This window comes from Gossypium arboreum, chromosome 5 (genome assembly GCF_025698485.1).
Source record: "Gossypium arboreum isolate Shixiya-1 chromosome 5, ASM2569848v2, whole genome shotgun sequence".
NCBI classification, from domain to species: domain Eukaryota; kingdom Viridiplantae; phylum Streptophyta; class Magnoliopsida; order Malvales; family Malvaceae; genus Gossypium; species Gossypium arboreum.
The window spans coordinates 57,364,893-57,384,560 of NC_069074.1; the positions used below are offsets into that span (position 1 = coordinate 57,364,893).

At 31.9% G+C, this 19,668-nt stretch overlaps 1 long non-coding RNA gene across 1 annotated transcript; it reads right to left on the reverse strand.

The window, feature by feature from the left end:
* Positions 1-12,093: 12,093 nt before the first annotated feature.
* On the reverse strand, positions 12,094-12,787 carry LOC128293316 (uncharacterized). Its single transcript, XR_008283492.1, has 2 exons — positions 12,545-12,787; positions 12,094-12,382 (listed from the first exon to the last, which is right to left on the reverse strand). It is a non-coding gene; the product is annotated as an uncharacterized LOC128293316 (long non-coding RNA).
* Positions 12,788-19,668: the final 6,881 nt, after the last annotated feature.

Genomic DNA, 19,668 nt, shown 5'->3' on the forward strand with positions numbered 1-19,668 from the left:
TCTAGTTTCAGGAAAAATTTACAGATCTTAATTTCAAGTTTTGAAACTCAAGAAATGAATTTTTAAGCAACCATGACGCAGAAAAATAGTTTATTTTGAAAATTAAAATAAGTGGTTTAGAGTTGTTTAAAAGGTAAGATAAGTTTAGTAACACCTCAAGCTTGACTCCGGTGACGATTTCGGGAGTGGGATGTTACATTTATTGGTATCAGGGCAGGTTTAGTCGGTTCTTGGAACAGTTAGTGTGAGTAAAAGTCTAGCTATACGTGCCATACCTGTATTTTGATAGTGTGACGACTCCTGACGATTTTTAGATATTTTGTTTTATAGTAATGGATCCTGAGCGAGCTGGTGATGATGATGTAGAAAGTAATGCGCCTGCTCCCGCGAAAGGGGCAGCACCATCTAAGGATAGGCCAGTAACAGTTAATCAGGGAGGAGTGACTCAAGAAGCTCTCTTCCAAGCTTTGAATGATTTGTTTGCTGAGTTCGTTCGTACGAATCCGGCAGTTAGACCTCCACCCCGCCATGATTCTCGGGCTACCCATGTAGCTCAAGCTCCCCGATCCACAGTGCGGTGATAAGAGAAAAGCCACCATTGATAGAATCAGAAACAAGGCGAGAAGAGTTCCGAGCAACAAAAGATGATGATGCGAAAGAATGAATTTTGGTTAGAAAATACTATCAGAGTCTTTGACGGATTATCTTGTACACCCGAGGAATGTATGAAATGTGTAGTATCACTTCTTAGAGACTCAGCCTACCACTGGTGGAAGACACTTGTTTCAATTGTACCAAAGGAGAGGGTCACTTGGGATTTCTTTCAAGAGGAATTTCGTAAAAAGTACATCAGTCAGAGGTTTATTGACCAGAAGAGAAAGGAATTCCTGGAATTGAAACAAGGTAATATGACGGTGACCGATTATGAGCGCGAATTTGTCAGGCTTAGTAAATATGCTCGAGAATGTGTGTCCATAGAGGCTATCATGTGTAAAAGGTTTGAGGATGGGCTAAATGATAATATCCGACTGTCAGTGGGTGTCCTAGAAATAAAAGAGTTCGTTATTTTAGTTGAGAGAGCCTGTAAGGCAGAGGAGCTGTTAAAAACAAAAGGCAAAGTTGAGACAGAGACACAAGATACAAAGAAGAGACAGATGAGCAAGTCATTCTAGGCTACATCCAAAAGGCCAAAGGAGTTTTCTACCAGATCTAGTTTCTCAGCCGGGTATTCTAGTCAGAATAAAGGCAGTAGATTTAAGGATTCGAAGGCTCAGAACACCTCGATTGCGAGTGTAGGTAATGTTGGACAGGGTAGATCAGGGAGTTCACGGTGTGGTAGACTTCATTATGGTCCTTGTCGGGCAGGCGAAAATGTTTGTTATAAATAGGGTGCTCCAGATCATTTTGTACGAGAATGTCCAGAGGTGGCTAATCGAGAGATAACACAGAGTGCTAGATCTAGAAATGCTCCTACTAGAGGCAGATCACCAATGCAACCGGAGTAGGAGCAAATAATGAGGTACCTCAAGAGATTAATTTGTGAGACCGGATGTTACTGACCCTGCAAGGACTTATGCTATTCGTTACGCGAAGAGGCATTCTTCCCGATGTGATTACGGGTATATTTTCTCTATATGATATTAATGTCATTGCTTTGATTGATCCGGGTTCAACTCATTCATATGTTTGCAAGAAATTAATGTCTAGTACAAGTATGCCTATAGAATCTACAGAATTTGTGATTAAAGTATCGAATCCATTAGGCAAGCATGTATTAGTAGATAAAGCAATTAAGGAACAAAAGTATTGCACTTGTGAAAGTACTATGGAATAGACATGGGGTAGACGAGGCTACATGGGAACCCGAAGAGGCTATGCGAAAACAATACCCAAATCTCTTCACAGGTAAGATTTTCGGGGACGAAAATCCCTAAAGGGGGGGAGAAATGTAACATCCCTAAATAGGGCCTAAACGGAACAGCGGTTGAGAAACCACAAATCCAAGGTAGAAAAATTTATTTTATTATTATTTTGAGGTTCATGATATGATTGCATGATTGTGTGAAAATTTCGTGATGAAATTCTATGCATAAAGTGCTTAAGTTGAGGTTAGTGACTAAATCGAATAATTTGCAAAACTTGCATTCTAGAAGTTTTTAGTATGAAATTGCTTTGGAATATTAATTAGGAGGATTTAAATAACAATTTGACCAATTTCTAAGTTCAAGGAAAAAATAGGACATGGATGAAATTTTTGAAAGTTTAATAAGGAAGGGCATTTTGGGCATTTGGATATTAAATGAAATAAAAAGGGAAAAATAACACAAAATTCATCATCTTTTTCATTAGCACGAAATTTCAAGGGTTCTCCATAGCTAGGGTTTGTTTCAAGCTTTCAAGCTCCATAGTAAGTGATTCCAAGCCCCATTTTTAATGTTCTTTACGTTTTCGGAGTCCCGGTAGTTCAATAAAGCTTATGCTAGCAATAATTTAAGTTAGGGTTCATATTTGGAAAAATACCCATAGGTGAAAAGTGTTTATTTTGATGTTTTATGATAGAATATGAGGTCTTATATTATGTTAGAAAACTTGTGCTACTCGGTTTTAGGTAAAAACGAGTAAAAGGGCTTAATCGGTAAAAATACCTAATAGTCATAAGTGCATGTTAGAGTGTGAATTTGATGCTGTCATAGAAGGGAAAAATGATCAGCATGTCATAAAACATAAGAAAATAGGATGAAGTTTAAATTATGAGCCTTGGGGCAAAAGTGCAAATATGTGAAAGTTTAGGGGCAAAAATGTAATTTTTCCAAAGTTTGGGTCAAGGACTGTTTTGATAAAGGTGAATATTAAATAAGCTAAATTTGCTATTATAGATCAAGAAGAGCGAAATTCAAGAGTAGATTGGGGAAAAGAAAAAGTAAAGGACTAAATTGTAAAGTTTAGTCACATTTTGTATCGAGGTAAGTTTACAGTAAATAAATGCAATATTATTTTATTTTACATTATTATTGTAAATTTCCAGCATTTATATACTTATTTTCTTTGAATATTTAAAGTCGAATTAAAGGCGAAGTGTCAGAGAAAAAGATTAGGAAGCCTGTTTGAACCTTAGGAATGTTAGGATATTGGGGTTGACAGACGAGACGGAGATGAAATGAGCCATGTAAGTCCATATCGATATATGGCTTTGGAGACAGGAATGAGCCATGTAAGCCCATATTAGATATATATATGGCATTGGAGACAGAATAATTCATATAAGTCCATGTCGAAGACATGGCATTGGCAAGATATGGATGAGCGAGAACGACCCTAGTATCCTTAGTATTCCGAATGGTTCAACGGGTCATTGTACATGTTAAATTACAGTGAATTATCAGCAAAAGGGAAGGTAGATTATATTTATGAATAGTGAAAGGTCAGGTAAGAAAGAAGGTAAGTGAGTAAAGAAGAAGGTAGAAAATGAGAAGTAAAGAAAGTTTCTGAGGCTAGGTGACATTATGTATAATTATTCATTATGTTGAATGTTGTAATTTATTTTCTTGTAAGCTTACTAAACCTACTGCTTACTCTCTTTATTTTCTTTTTCTTATAGTTTTTATCAAGCCACTCGGGGATCAAAGGAAACGTTGGAGACCCGATCACACTATCGAAGAAATCACATTGGTATAGTTAGACGTTTTGTTTTGTGTATGGCATGTATAGGAACTTGGTTTCTTTTGATATGATATGATCAATGAATGATGTGTAAATACTTGCTAGTGATTAACTAATAGAGTAGCTGATGATATACATGTTTAATAGTATGTATGATTAAGTAGTAACTATCACATGAAAACTAAGAAAAATGTGAAAGTAACTTAAAAACAGATTCAAGTATCAGAAATAACGTGATTTTGAAAAATCACAAGAAATTTTAGAGACATGGGTTGATGGTGAATAATATATGAAATTAAATCTCCTTGTGTCTATTTTCATATGGAATAAGCAAAACAGGTAAAGGTTTTGTATTTTATAGGGTATCTAGGTTTTGGTGAAATAGGGCCAAAGCAATTTCTAGATCCCCTGTTCCAACTTTAGAAATTCACCATAATTTTACAAAAATAATTAGGTGGTGTACTTTATATGGTTAGAATCCTTATTGAATCTAGTTTTAATAGAAACAAACGGTATAGTCATATGATTTTTGTACAGAGAGAAAAGTGGTTCGTAGTAAGTAGAGGCCAGTGCAGTTGAATTCTGAAACATGGGTAACTTTAACTAATAAACTGTACTAATTGGCTAAGTCAAAAATTCTAGAAACAAATTAGTAGATAGATATATGAGTCTAGTTTCAGGAAAAATTTACGGATCTTAATTTCAAGTTTTGAAACTTGAGAAATGAATTTTTAAGCAACCATGACGCAAAAAAACAGTTTATTCTGAAAATTAAAATAAGTGGTTTAGAGTTGTTTAAAAGGTAAGATAAGTTTAGTAACACCTCAAGCTTGACTCCGGTGACGGTTTCGGGCCTGGGGGTGTTACACCTGTGGCCTATTTTAATGAAATGATTAGTGGAGTTGTACTCAACTATCCGGTATATGATAAAGAGATGTATACGCTCATACGAGCCCTAAGACGTGGCAACATTATTTATGGCCAAAGGAGTTCGTTATACACTCCGATCATGAAGCTTTATAGCACATTAAAGGCCAGCACAAATTGAATCGACGTCACGCAAAATGGGTGGAGTTTCTTGAATCGTTTCCTTATGTTATAAAACACAAAAAAGGTAAAGATAACATAGTGGCTGATGCACTTTCGAGAAGGTACACTCTATTGTCATATTTAGACTCCAAAATTCTTGGTTTTGCTTTGTTAAAAGACTCTTACGCTAACGATTTTGATTTTGGTGAGATCTTTGTTACGTGCGAGAATGGTATGTTTGAAACCTTTTATAGGTATGAAGGCTTTCTTTTTAAAGAAGGTAAACTTTGCATTCCTTCTGGTTCTGTTAGAGATTTATTAGTGCACGAGGCCCATAATGGTGGACTTATGGGACACTTTGGAGTCAACAAGATGCTTGCAACCCTTCAAGAATACTTCTATTGGCCGCGAATGCGCAAATATGTGGAACGATTTTTTGAGAGGTGTATAGCTTGTAAAAAGGCTAAATCGAACGTTCATCCACATGGTTTATATACGCCATTACCTATTCTTGAAGCTCCGTGGGTCGATATCTCCATGGACTTTTTTTTTGGACTACCACGCACAAAAACGTGGAAGGATTCTATCTTTGTGGTTGTCGATCGTTTTTCGAAAATGTCTCATTTTATTTCTTGCACTAAAACTGATGACACTCTTCATGTTGCAAATTTGTTCTTCAGAGACATCGTTCGACTTCATGGCATTTCTCATACCATTGTATCGGATCGTGATGCAAAATTTTTGAACCACTTTTGGAGATCCTTGTGGGGAAAATTAGGAACCAAATTATTATTCTCGACCACCAGCCACCCCCAAACTGATGGTCAAACGGAAGTCGTCAATAGGGTATTGTCCACATGACTTCGGGCCATCATCCGTAAAAACTTGAAGTCTTGGGAAGATTACCTACCACATATTGAGTTTTCCTACAATCGCTCCATCCATTCTGCTACCAAATATTCGCCTTTCGAAATTGTATACGGTTTCAATCCATTGACACCTTTAGATTTATTACCTTTGCCTACTGATCAATTGGTTCATGCAGATGCGAAGAAAAAGGCTAACTTTGTCAAAGAATTACATCAAAAAGTGCGAACTAACATTGAGGCAAGAACTGAGTCATACGTGCGTAACACTAACAAAGGACAAAAACGAGTGGTCTTTGAACCCAGAGAGTGGGTTTCGGTTCACATGCGCAAGGAGTGTTTTTCAGCTCAACAAAAATCAAAATTGTTACCTCGCAGAGACGGTCCTTTCCAAATTCTTGAGCGCATCAATGAAAACTCTTATAAACTCAATTTGTCTGGTGAATTTAATGTTAGTTCATCTTTTAACGTGTCAGATTTAACCCCTTTTGACGTAAATTTTGAATTGAGGACAAGTCGTTTCGAAGAAGGGGGAATAATACGATCACGATCCGGAGTGCACCAAGTTCCAGCAAGGATTCAACGGTGCTACCCCAAGGACCAATTATGTGAGCTCGAGCTAAGCAATTCAAAGAGGCCATTTCAGCCTTAGTTAACCAATTAGGGTGAGGCTTTGGTTGGAGAAATAGAATGAGTTGGAGCCTGTTCAATAAAGTTTCCTTGCAACATATTGCAAACCGATTTCAGCTCAATTCCAGCTCTTTGAACCTGTTCCAACTAAATTGAACTTTTTATTTTTCAGCTTTGCATTTAGTTGCATTTTAATCCTTGCATTTAAGCATCTTAGTTTAATAAATGAGTTGCTGGTTATTAATTCAACTCATTTTAGTTTAATTAATTGAGTTTTTTTTATGAACTTGATTTAATAGTTGCTTCTTTAAATAATCTAGTTACTAGGATAATTTATTGATGCATGAGTTAAAGTTCATTTAACAATGTTTCTCTTAATTAAACTAGTTGCTGGAATAAATGATGCATAAGTGATAGTTCATTTATTTAACTTAGTTGTTAATTTGTTTTAAGTTTAATAATTGAATAAATGTGTTGATTACATGTGTTAATTGCAGGTGACTTTCCAGCTCACATCCATTACATTTAAAGGCTGTTATGCATTCAATAAGGTGACTTTTCAATAGATTTCGGTTACAAAAGAGGGGGCCTTTACAAAGAGGCTTTATACATCATTAAGAAGTTGTTTTATCAATTAAAAGAGAGCATTAATCTTCTTTAAATTGGGCAACATCTTTGTTTCCTCTTCCATAATCGTTTGCTTCATGAGTAATCATTACATATATTCAATTCTCCATCAAAGAAGTTGGTATCTTTTCAGTTGGTCATGGAGACTTCAAAAGACTTTGAAAGCAACTTAATTGAAGAAGTAAATCACACTGGAGGTTGGAGTTACTTGGGTTAGAATTTTAAAAGTTGTGATTTTTCATTAGAGCTCATTATTAGCTTCATTAAAAGTGACCATTCAGCTAGCCTTTTTTGACACTATAAATATATCAGCTTATTGAAGGGGGAACTTTTGGACATTTTGTTAATGTTATGCTGCCAAATTTGTGAGGCAAACTTTTCTCCATTTTCGTTCAAGAATTCGTTGGCTACCTAGTGTTCTAATTGTGTCATCCGTTTTCTTTGTCAAAAACTAAACTTATCACTACTCGTAGTGTGGCGTTCAAACATACCGAGGTTCCTATCTTGCTAGATAGTGGGTCGAGGTCACCTTAACCACTCTTAAACCGAACTAAAGGGCTTATAAGCAACGGGTCGATACCAAATCGGTATTGGTTCTTGTTTGCACTTTTGTTCAATCCATTTTCCTTTCTTAACCATTTGGTTCCAAAACTATTTTTTTTTCACATCTTGCCATTTCGAACCAAAATAAATTCCTTCTTTTCCACCTTACCTTTTTCATACCATATATGCTTAAACCAGCTACTAATTTGTCATAACAACTTCATTCCATATCAATTTCACTAAACTAAATTACCATTACTTCTCGTAGACGATTGGGCATTTTACATACAATTCAATTCATCACGTAGTCAGATCGTATCAAGACCACGTCTAGAACATTGGCATCGTAACAGCTTTCCAAGCTATCTGAGTATCTTATTTAATTTCGAGCGGTTCAACGGGCACTTCGAGAAATGAATGATTATGTGAAATGTTCATCCGAATTCTGGTACGTATGAAAGGTATACCAAATTGTGAATGAAACGTAGTAGATGCATATATGTAAGTTTGTGATGTAAGTATAGTTATATGATAATAATATATGCTTATTGCTAGAGAACTATGATCAAATGATGTTATGTAAGAAATATGGACTTGTGATTGTTTATAGCCATGAGCTAATTGAATGAATTTGATTATAAATGTGTTAGGTGATAAGTTTATTTGTATATGGCTTACTAAGCTTTTGAACGCTTACTTTGTATGTGTTTGCATTGTTTTATAGATGTCGAAGCTACTGGAAGCTCGGGGATCATCAAGGATCATCACTACACTATCGAACTTTATTTTGGTACCTTTTGAAAATGTATATATCAAAGTATGGCATGTATAAGCTAGAACTAATGTGGTATGTTTTGAGATGGGTATATCATACCATGAGATATAGCCTGATTATGGTTGAAATGGTATGATTCATGATTGATGTGGTAAGGTTGTTATGAACTTGAAATGGTTATAAATGTGATATGAATCATAGGTTTATGGTATGAATTAGGTACATGGAATTAGTATGTTTTTGAGTTCAAATTGTGTATGAATATGATTAATGATATTGAAGCATGAATAATGTTTGATTTGGTAATGTTTTGATTGCATATTGAGTTATGAAATGTGGTATTAAATGCTTGTGATAATAGGGTGGCAAAAATGGCTTTACAAATAGCCTATTTTTGTCCACACGGGTAGAGACACGGATGTGCGTCTCAGCCGTGTGCGACATATGATCATGTTACACGGCCATGTGTCTCTTGGGTACCCTTTCGAATTAAGGCAGAACACCCTACAGTTTTGACACGGCTTAGACACACGGATATGTCTATTGGCCATATGTGTCACACGGGCTCACACACGAACGTGTGATCTGCCGTGTGACCCAAGTCAATATTTATACCCTATTCTCACAAGGCTTATGACACGGGCATGTGACCTATGATTTCATGAAATTTTCCTAAGTGTTTGAAAATTTTTATATGTGATCGGTTTAGTCCCGACAAAATTTTTATATGTGATCGGTTTAGTCCCGACCCCTTCTCAATGCATGTTTAAGGTTTCGTAGACCTTCTAAAGGGACTCTTTGTGTACGACTTGCTATGGTATGATGATGATTTATAATATGTTTGTGAAATGATTGAAAAAGGTCTTGATAAGTCCGGCAATGCCTCTTAACCCTAGTCCGGTGACGGATACGGCTTAGGGGTGTTATAATAGAGCCTTATAAGGGACAATGTGACTATGTTGGATTGATGTTTATGTATTAATGGATTCTTGGATGAAAAATGTATGTTGTATGTTGTGATTTGTTAGGTAATGTCTTGTAACCCTATTTCGGTGATGGATACAGGTTAGGGGCGTTACAGATTCCCCTATTTTAATTCAAGGAACTCTTTCTTTTTCTTGTCAAGGTACTACCAGCTAACATATTTCTTCCTGAATTCTATCCGAAAGAATTCCCAATTAATATGATCAATGGATGCTATTGTAATTAAATTATCCCGCCATGAATATGCCTCGTCTTTCAACAATGAAACCGCACATCTTAAACAATCTTCTAAAGTACACATCAATTCTGAGAAAACTCTCTTCTTATTTACTAACCAGAACTCAGCTTTTGAAGAATTATCATCAACTTTACCTCTAAATTCTTCCGCTCAACATTTTCGAATTTTATTTACTGAAAGTTGAGGGACTATCGTAAACACAGGGTTTTGAAGACATGGAGGTACTGAAGGAGGCATAATAGGGGGTGGAGGTTGTGGAGTCACAGGGTTCGCTCATTTGAACTCACTGAACCATTGATTCTCATACCGAAAAATACACTTTTCATTTTATCACCAAATGATTGTGGAACTGATGCACTATGACTTGCTTCCGGGTTGGAAGCTTGAACATTACTCTCAACTTCATTAACTGGGCCCGGTTTGATTCAGTCGACATCTTGTATCTATAAGAAAATACAATGTTAGAACAGATCAAAGGCGTCACACTATTGCAGGGTATATGTGGCATGTATATTCTATACCCATTACAAGCTACATTGTCATAGAATCGACTAAACTGTAGCTCTGATACCACTAAATGTTATACCCCTAATTCGTCCTTGTTATCGAATTAGGGTTACGAAATGTTACTAAGCAAAAAGCTAAAATTTCTTCTCTAAAACTTAATACGACCCTAACATAGATATTGACTAAACCATAAAACACAACTTCACATATCAAATTTGTGGTCCCGAAACCACCGATTCTGACACCACTTAAAAAAGGATATTACAGGTGGTACTTCCTATCTTTGGTTAAATGCGTGTTTGGGTCTTTTCTCTCCACTGTCAATGAACCGTGGTTGAATAAAGTCCATGATGTTTTTTTGTTTGTTTTCTTTTTAATTTGTTCATATTTAATTCATGCATGTTAAGAACATCAAAATTGTGTTTGTTTATTTAAAATTATGTGTGCACATATTTGTTAATTTAAATTGAATAAATTTATTGATAAAATTGAACAAACATATTCATGAACAAATAATCCAACATATTGTCGAACAATTAAATATATGTTTATGAATAGTAAGCATATGTTTTTTATTGGCTTAATTTACAAATTGTCCCCTAAATTATATTTATTTTTATTTTGATACCTACATTTTTTTATCTCGATTATGTACTTAAAGAATTGAAACGTTATGGCTTCTAATCCCAAAATAAATGACCATTAAAATAACAATCTGGCCAATGAGATGATGCCACGTGTGTAGCTTTTATATTTTAATACGAAATTAATATTAGAATTCAATTGTTTTAATTTAATTTAATTTAATAATGTGATAATCTCTCCTCCCTCTCAGTCTTTTGTTCACTCCCTCTTTTGAGTTGCAGAAAACTTCAAAAATGTTTTAGGGTTTGAAATTTAAGTGAATCCCAATCGATGTTAATGCTGGGTATCGATGGATCTAAAGTGGGAATCGCCATTCACCGAGAAAGAAGAAGAATTTGGCGGTGGGTCTGGCTTATGATGACAACTTTTTTATCGGTGATGAAGTCTCCAACAGAGTCGAGGAGGGAGAATCCATTAGAGTCCAAAAGGTGTCTGTTGTTGTTGCGATTATCATCATCAGTGAAGAACTCGAAATTTATGGTCTTGAAAGTGAAAGCGAATTTTTTAAACATTTCAGATATTTGTGGGGGCTTAATAAGTTCATAGCCATTCATTTCTATAATGGAATTACAATAAATAAATAAGGGAAAATTTTCGTTTTAGCTCAATTCATTGAGGAGGAGAGGTAAAACATTTTTTTACCACATTATTAAATTAAATTAAAATTTTAAAATAAATATGAAATTCTAATATTAATTTCTGAAATTTTATATTATGAAAATATAAAACCACAAACGTGGCATCTTGTCGTTGGCCCAATAGTTTTTCTTTCACGTTAATTTACTTTTAGACAAAAACAAAAATCCTATATCTTTTAATACTTTAGGTACTTATTTGAGATTAAAAAAAGTATCAAAGTCAAAAATAAATATACTTTAAGGGTTAATTTATAAATTAAGTATTTTTTATTTTAGATATAAAATAATAAAACATAAGTATTATTATTTATATTATAAATGAATAAAATAAAATAAAAACACTAAAATTATTAATTAGGGCTGAGAAAAATTCTATCCAACTGAAAGTCAACCCGAATCAAAGTATTTGGACGGTTTGTGAAATGTAAGTTCAAAAATCGTGGTTACTCGAAACCTAACCAAATTCTTTTTATTTAATATATAATTGATTTAAATTTTTATGATATAAAATAAATATTTTATATTTAAAATAGTAAAAATAATTTAAAAATTCTTGAAAAAATATTATTTTTATAAATATTTATGAAAATGACATTAAAATTTTGTCAAAAATATTCAAAAGTCATAAATCAAAGCTTATTTTTATCAAATAAGTCCAAAATCAAAACATAAAATTAATATGAAAAAACCAAAAATTAAACCAAATTATGATGGACGGTTAAGAAATTTTAAAAATCTAACTTAACCAAGTTGATATCGCCCTTATTATTAATTATTTAATAATTGAATAATCAACATAATATACATCAATAATTGTGTAATTTATACTTACAAGAATATTTTGAAGAAGAGTTAAAATTGGATTATCATAATATACATCAATTGATATATAACATGAGACCAATATTAGAAAAATAGTTGAAAGATTTCAAGAAAAATGACATCAACACATCATCAATGCATCAAAATTTATATAAATAAATTATTGTTCTAGAAAAGTTAAATTAAAATATCAAGTTGCTCTTTCTTATGCAATTTATTGTGTTACTCCAAACAATATATATGTTCTCTTTATTTAAAACAAAATAACACATTTCTGTAAAGTAGTGACATTTATCCTTCTCTTCTCGACTCATTTTCAAAGTTGCAACATCTCACTTACAGCATGGGTAGCCTCCCCCTCCACTTGAACTAGAATATGAGTCGAAAATGCTATAATATTGAAGAAGCTTCCGACCACCTGCAACTCAACATGATCAAGATTATACTCAAAATGATAATGGTTAAATAAAGCACATTTTCGTTGGTATATTGTGTTTATGATAAATGACAAAAAAGTTGGAAACTGTAAAATGGGGTTCGGCTTCTATTTTGTTAAATAGCTGAATGAGATACAACTTACCGAGGTTAAGAGGGGTATGGGTAGAGCAGCTGCGGCTGAGAACATGAGAAGCATGATGGCTAAGAAAACCACCATAATCTTCACTTGAAATGAGTTGTGGGTTAAAGCCATTCTGAAGAAATCTTGTCTAACAAAATAAGGGCCTTAAGCTTGGAAATATAGCAAAGGCGTGCAATGGGGTTGATGAGGAATAACTGGCAGTTTGTAGCTTTGTTTTTATAGACAAAAAAATTATTTGACTTTTGGTACAAAGAAGTCTTGTACATCAAAGTCTGAAACTTTTTAATCACTCAATTATTCTCCTACATTATTATTGCTCACGAAAGGCAATAATTCAACGGTTATCTGTCCAGCTATATTCAATAGAATTTGGCCAGATTCAATTCAAGCCATCGCCACCTTTGCTTTGCTTTGTTTATTATTATTTTTTTTTTGTATTAAGATTAATGGAGACATAGAAGAACTAGAGAAAACTATTAGCTGATTTTTTTTCAATACATTAACATATTTAAATTTAGGAATGGATGCAAGTACAACCCATTAGATTGGCTTAATAATTTAATATCTGAATTTGATATTTTTTAATATGATATTTGTATTTGTAACAAAGTTAATATTTTTAGTATTTAATACAAATCTTAGAGTTGATTTAATGAAAGTTTATAATTAAGTAATAATATTAGTAATTAATTTTCATTAAATCAACCCTAAAACTTGAATTAAATTATATCCTTCATACTCTATTTGACAAGTTACATGCAAAATTAAACAAATTAACAATAAATTTATTTTTTAACAAAATCATGAAATATTCAAACCTAATAATATTAGAAATTAACTTTCATCAAAATAACCTTAAAACTCGAATTAAACACTAAAATTAACACAATTATCTTTTGGTACCAAAATATAACTTTTGTCATGTACAAGTACTAGATTGGATAAAAAAATATACAGGTACCACATTAGAAAAAAAGTATCAAATTCAGTTACCAAATGATATATTAAGCCTAATATGTTCTAAACCGATTCACTTATACCGTTATAAAACTTAAGTAGTTTTACACATTTTTTATAACTTTTTCAACAATTAATGTTTTAGCAATCCGAACATCACATTTTATCTTCCATTTATGTATATCAAGCATGCTAACTTTTGAGTAAATTTAAACCGCTTAACTATATGTTTTATGTAAAAATTTCAACCATTAAATATATATATATATATTAATAAAGATAATATTTTGAATTGATATGATAGAGATATCGAATCAATTGAAATATATGACAAGTAAAACAACATTAGTAAATTCAACCATTGTATTACTAAGTTATTAATTGTAAAAAAATTATGAAAGTGTGTAGAACATTTACACTAGTGTGTAAAACTACTTGTAATAGTGAATGCATGAGGTGTCATATCCTCATTATTTATTATTATTATTATTATTATTATTATTATAATAAAATAAATTGATTGTGCCTTAACTTACTTGGCATCGTTGCTATTGCAACATATAAGAGAAAATTGTTTGAGCATATTTAAATATGTATTAACTTTTAAGAGTTGGGACTGCTATAGGAAATAGGAGAAATTGTATTAAAAACTTTATAATAAAATAAATGCTTATCAAATATTATTTTTTAAGTTTTAGATTGGATAACATCTTTAATTATAATTGTCGAAACCATTTTTTGAAAGAAGGGTCTTCGACTTATTTTTAAAAAAAGAAGATGGAGTCGCCACCGATTTTTCGAGGTGTAATCGGATCACCGAATTAATTTGGTGATTTTAATAAAATATTTCGATTTATTAAAACAAACGATTTTGGTCTACGAAAATTGAGAAAAATAGGTTCGGGAGTCGGTTACATGCGAGGAAGGATTAACACCCTCGTCAAGCCCCAAATTGGTACCTAATTAATTAATTAATGTCTTAATGTCGAAAATTAAAATTTTGAAAAGGTTTTAAAATACAATCCCTTTTTATTAGCGCTCATTTAAAAAATGCTTGAGTTAAGTTGAAACAAGTATCAAAGGCTCTCTTGTCCCGATATAATAAAATGCCACATCCCATAAGTTAGGATGCGACGTTTGAATCATCGGGAATAAGTTTGCCTTTTAATTTTTACCTAAAACTTTGCGTATTTTGAAATCCAAAAGTATATTTGGCTATTTAGGTTTAACAAGAAAATCAGAATCCCGTAAGTTAGGGTACAATTTCTTGAATTCCCGAAACGCGAAATATTGCCTTATTTTGAAGATTTCCTTTTTGAATAATAACGAGTGCAACACTTAGCAATGTGCGTTTATTTTGTTTAGAGTAAAATGAAACAATCTATATTGGATAAATACATTTGAGCTTCATACGCGATATGATTTAAACGAAATAAAATAAAAGGCAATATAGAGCATGGAATAATAATACATGAATTGAATCCTATTTCAATGAATGTCAATAATATGAAAATATTAATAAATAATTCCTAAAGCATATAATGACAATATTCACACAATGTATGTCACTTTTAATGTCAATATTCATAATGACAAAACATGAAACAAACATCATAAATGAAAAATTTTAAAGTAAATAAAACGGTTTAAAATAAATAATAAATGAAACAACTATAAATAAATAATACAAAGAAACAGTTTCAAATGAATAATGTATAAAACTTAAAATAAATAAAAAAGCTTAAAATAAATAATATAAAAATTAAACTTAATAACATATAAAACAGTTTAAATTAAATACTTTATATGAAAATTTTGAATAGATAATATATGAAAATAATTTAAAATAAAGAGTATATAAAATATATTTTAAAACAAATAATATATAGAAAGTTCAAAATAAATAATAATAAAAAGGAGTTTAGAATGATTAATGTATAAAATAGTATAACTAAATAACATAAAAAATAACTATTAAAATAGATAATATATATAAAATAGTTTAAAATAAAAAGGTATCTAAAATTTTCAAAATAAATAATATATATAATAGTTTAAAACAAATAATGTATATAAAATCTAAAATGAATAATAATTTAAAACACATAGCATGTAAAAAAACTAAATTAAATAATAATAAAATGATTTAAAATATATAATATAAGAACACAAACTTAAAATAAATAATAATAAAACAGTTCAAAAAATGGATAAATAAATTAATTAATTAATTACAGACTAGGACTAGGCTAAAATTGAATTGAAATTTTGGGTACAAGTTGTAAAATAAAAAAGCCAATAAGGATCAAAATAAGACAGACTGAAACAAGCGGGGACTTGATGGAAAAATAAACCAATATTCGGACACACGTCCATTTCCAAGAGTTCAGCGTGCTAAGGATCAAATCGAAACACGTGAGAAAGATGTGGCCAAATTTATAAAAATAAATAAAGTAAATAAAGGGACAAATTGTAACGCACTACAAAGGCGGAGGGACCTCGCGCGCAAATAGCCCTTAAATCAGAAACACACGGATCCCCCTTGGAGCGGGTCGGATAGCGCGGGTCATGGCCTATACAATGCCGTTTTGGCGCTGGGGCTTTAGGTGCAAAACGGCACCATTTTGATTGTGTATAAAAGCTATTTTTTTTTTAAAAAAGGGCTTATTCTGCTCTTTTTCAAAGAAAAAATGGGAACTCTCTCCCCCTTCCCCCGTTTCTCTTCTCCTCAGGCCTGGAAGCCGGCGGGCTCGTACGGTGTCTCCGTTGCAGCTCCGCCGCTCCTGAGATAAAAAGCTTTCGAATCCTTTTTTTTTTGAAAAAAAAGATTTAAATCTACATGCAAACTCCTAAAAAAAATAGATTCGCCCTTGCTTTTTTAAACCATCTCGTATCCCCTTTTTTAGAGCCCGTTCGAAACCCTAAAAGGTTTCTATGGCTTTCATGAATGGAGAGGGACTTCCGAAGGTGGCGTGGCGCGATAAACAGGTAAGTTTCGAATCCCTTTTTTGTTTTATTTTTTTTTCTACACAAATGTATTTTGTTAAAACAAAACTGAAATGTAAAAGAAATCACCTCTTTTGCTTTAAGTTTCTGTTCTTTTGAGTAATATTGAACTAAAAAAAAAAAATTACAAGGGAGAGATTGCAGCCTTTATAGCCGATTACAACTCATTTGTTTTCTTCTTTTTGTTTTTTTGTTTGTTGTTTGTTTCTGTGTTGTTTGTACTGCTTGCGTGTGGATTTTGCCTTGGCAGGTGTTAGAGGAGCATCAGAGGCGCGCGAGGCCGGTGATGGCGTGTGGGCAATGGTGGCAGAGGCGTGCGGCGGCTAAAGTTTAGGGGGCTAGGGTTAGTTTTTTTTTTTAAAAATTTTTTTAATGTTTTGGGTCTTTTGGGCCAATGTAGTTGGGTTAGGGATTTGGGTATGTTATTGGGTTTTGGGGATTTTTATTTGGGCTTATAAATAAACTGGACTGTTACATTTTATTGGTTTATTGAACCTGGGTAAAATTTGGATTTCACAATAATTATGATTAATTGTGTAAACAAGATACTTAATGCTTGTCAGGTAATAATTATGATTAATTACGTAAACGAGATATTTAATGCTTGTAAGGTAAATAAATTTTAACTTGAAAATTTTGATTTTAGTTTGATTATTATTGAGCTTAAACAAATTAAACTATTAAGTGAATTGAATTTGAGTATACCACATTTTAAACTTCATTAGTCTAATTAATATTTTTCTAAAAGTAACTAATCTTTTATTTTTAATTAATATTAAAATTTTCAACTTTTAACCCAAGTACGAGTTCAAGCATAAATAAGAAATTGAGCGTGATAGTTAAAGCTTATTATTTCTAAGCAAGGATCTAATCCAACAAGCTTCAACATTTTAATTTTTTTTCTTTACTTGAATCGAATTCAAAAAATTCAAGCAAGCTCAAGCTAAACTTCATCTCAAATTTTGTATCAAAATCAACTTCTTCTTTTTTTAGTTTGAATTCCAGTCGGCTAATTTAGTTATGATTACTGAATAAATTCCTTTTATCAAAAAAAAAAAACATTTCTTTTATATTTTACCTTAATGGCAGATGATGATTGCATCTAACAAAAATATATATTCCTATTCAAATATAGATTAATGAATTAATAAATGCCTGGGACACATTCCCAAAGAAGAAGAAAAAAAGCTCAGCAGACTTGTATACCTCTTTTTTACGAATTTCACTTTATAAATTTAAAAAATTATGAAAATAATTCAACTTCAAGATTAATTATGGGAATGACTTGATTTTTACAGTAAAATTAAGTATGCCACTTTTCCAAGCGGCATCACTATCAAAATTCAAAAAAAAATAATTTTTTTGGTGCTGCCTAACAAATTGGTAGCACCAGACTGAAGCATGCAAGTGCAAAACGTTTAGGGACTTGATGAAGTAATTACCTGTTTTAGATTGGCTAAAAAAGAGTGCCGCATGAGAGTATTACGCTAATTAAACTTTTAATCTATTTGTATGTTAGGGTTGTCCACTTTCGAAATTAAATTTAAGTAGCCCTTAAAAATATAAGAATAACAAAATAAACCCTTTCTCATTTTTTTATTTTTATTTTAAAAACTATAAACTTACAAAATATATAAAATTATTATTTAAATTACCCAATATGTCCCTCAAAAATTTCTTCAAGTTTATTTAAATTTAAACATTTTCAATTCATTCCCTAGCATATTTGAATTTAGATAAACTTGAGGAATTTTTTGAGAGACATATTGGATAATTTAAATAAGAAATATATATATATATATATATATATATATATATTTAACTTTACTGTTTTAAAAAAATAAAAAAATGAGAAGTGTTTATCTTTGTTATTCTTATATCTTTTAAGGCTATTTAAATTTAATTTCAAAAGAGGACAGACCTAACATGCAAATAAATCAAAAGTTTAATTAGGCAATGCCACAATCTCATGCGTCACTTTTTTTTTCAGTCAATCTAAAAAGGGTAATTACTTTATCAGGTCCCTAAATGTTTTGCCCTTTCACGCTTCAGTTCGGTGCTGTCAATTTGTTAGGCGACACCAAAAAAAATATTTTTTTTCATTTTTAGGGTGGTGCTGCCAGGGAAAGTGGTGGCACCCTACTCTATCGTAGAAATCAAGTCATTCTCATAATTAATCTTAAAGTTGAGTCATTTTCATAATTTTTTAAACTTAAAGGGTCAGATTCTTAAAAAAACCCATTTATTGGGTTGCAAGACTATGATATTTTGTAATAATACTTTTTAGTCATTTTTAAAACATTAATCACATTTAATATATTATATATGTACAAAATTAACAATACATTTTATATAAATTTTATTATATTTATACTATTTATATTGATAAATTATTTGAGACTTTGTCGATGAAGTTTTTAAATTCCACAAGTAAGGTCAAGATTTGACAAATGTCTTATAAGAATCTAGTAAAATATTTTAAAAACATATAACATTTTGAAGTGTTGGAACGGTTGGCTTGAAAAATAGGTCAAATGGTCTAATTTTCTTTGTACCATACGGTCTGCTACACGACTGTGTGAGGTACACAGTCTAGAGGCACAACTATGTGTATTGTGAAAAATGTTTTCAATATAGTCCACACGGTTACAATTTGTTATATGGTTTAACCACATGGCCGTGTGACACTTGCACACGAGCTGAGACACGACTGTGTGACACGACTGTGTGACACGACTATGTGAGGCACATGGGTTATGACATGGTTATGTGATAAGCCATGTGATTACTGTAGTATGTTTTGAAGTTTCCACACGAGCACAATGAGTCACACGGCTTGGAGACACGATCATGTGACCTTTATTTGCATGCTTGTCTTTAACTATTTAAAATATTGCAATTTGATCCCTATTTATTTTTAAGTTCATTCTAGAGCTCATGTAAGCTCGTCTAAGGCTCAGATATGGCTATAAATTACATTGAATGATTAATATGATAAAAATTTTCCATGTTTAACTATGAGTTACCTGTCATAGTTTTTGTTTGTTTCAATTCAGTCCCTGTTAGATTCCGAATATATTTTAGAGCTTTTGCAAGCTCGATTTAAACTCGATTTTGTTTGCAAAGCACGATTTATGTGAATGTATGAGATTTATTGAATG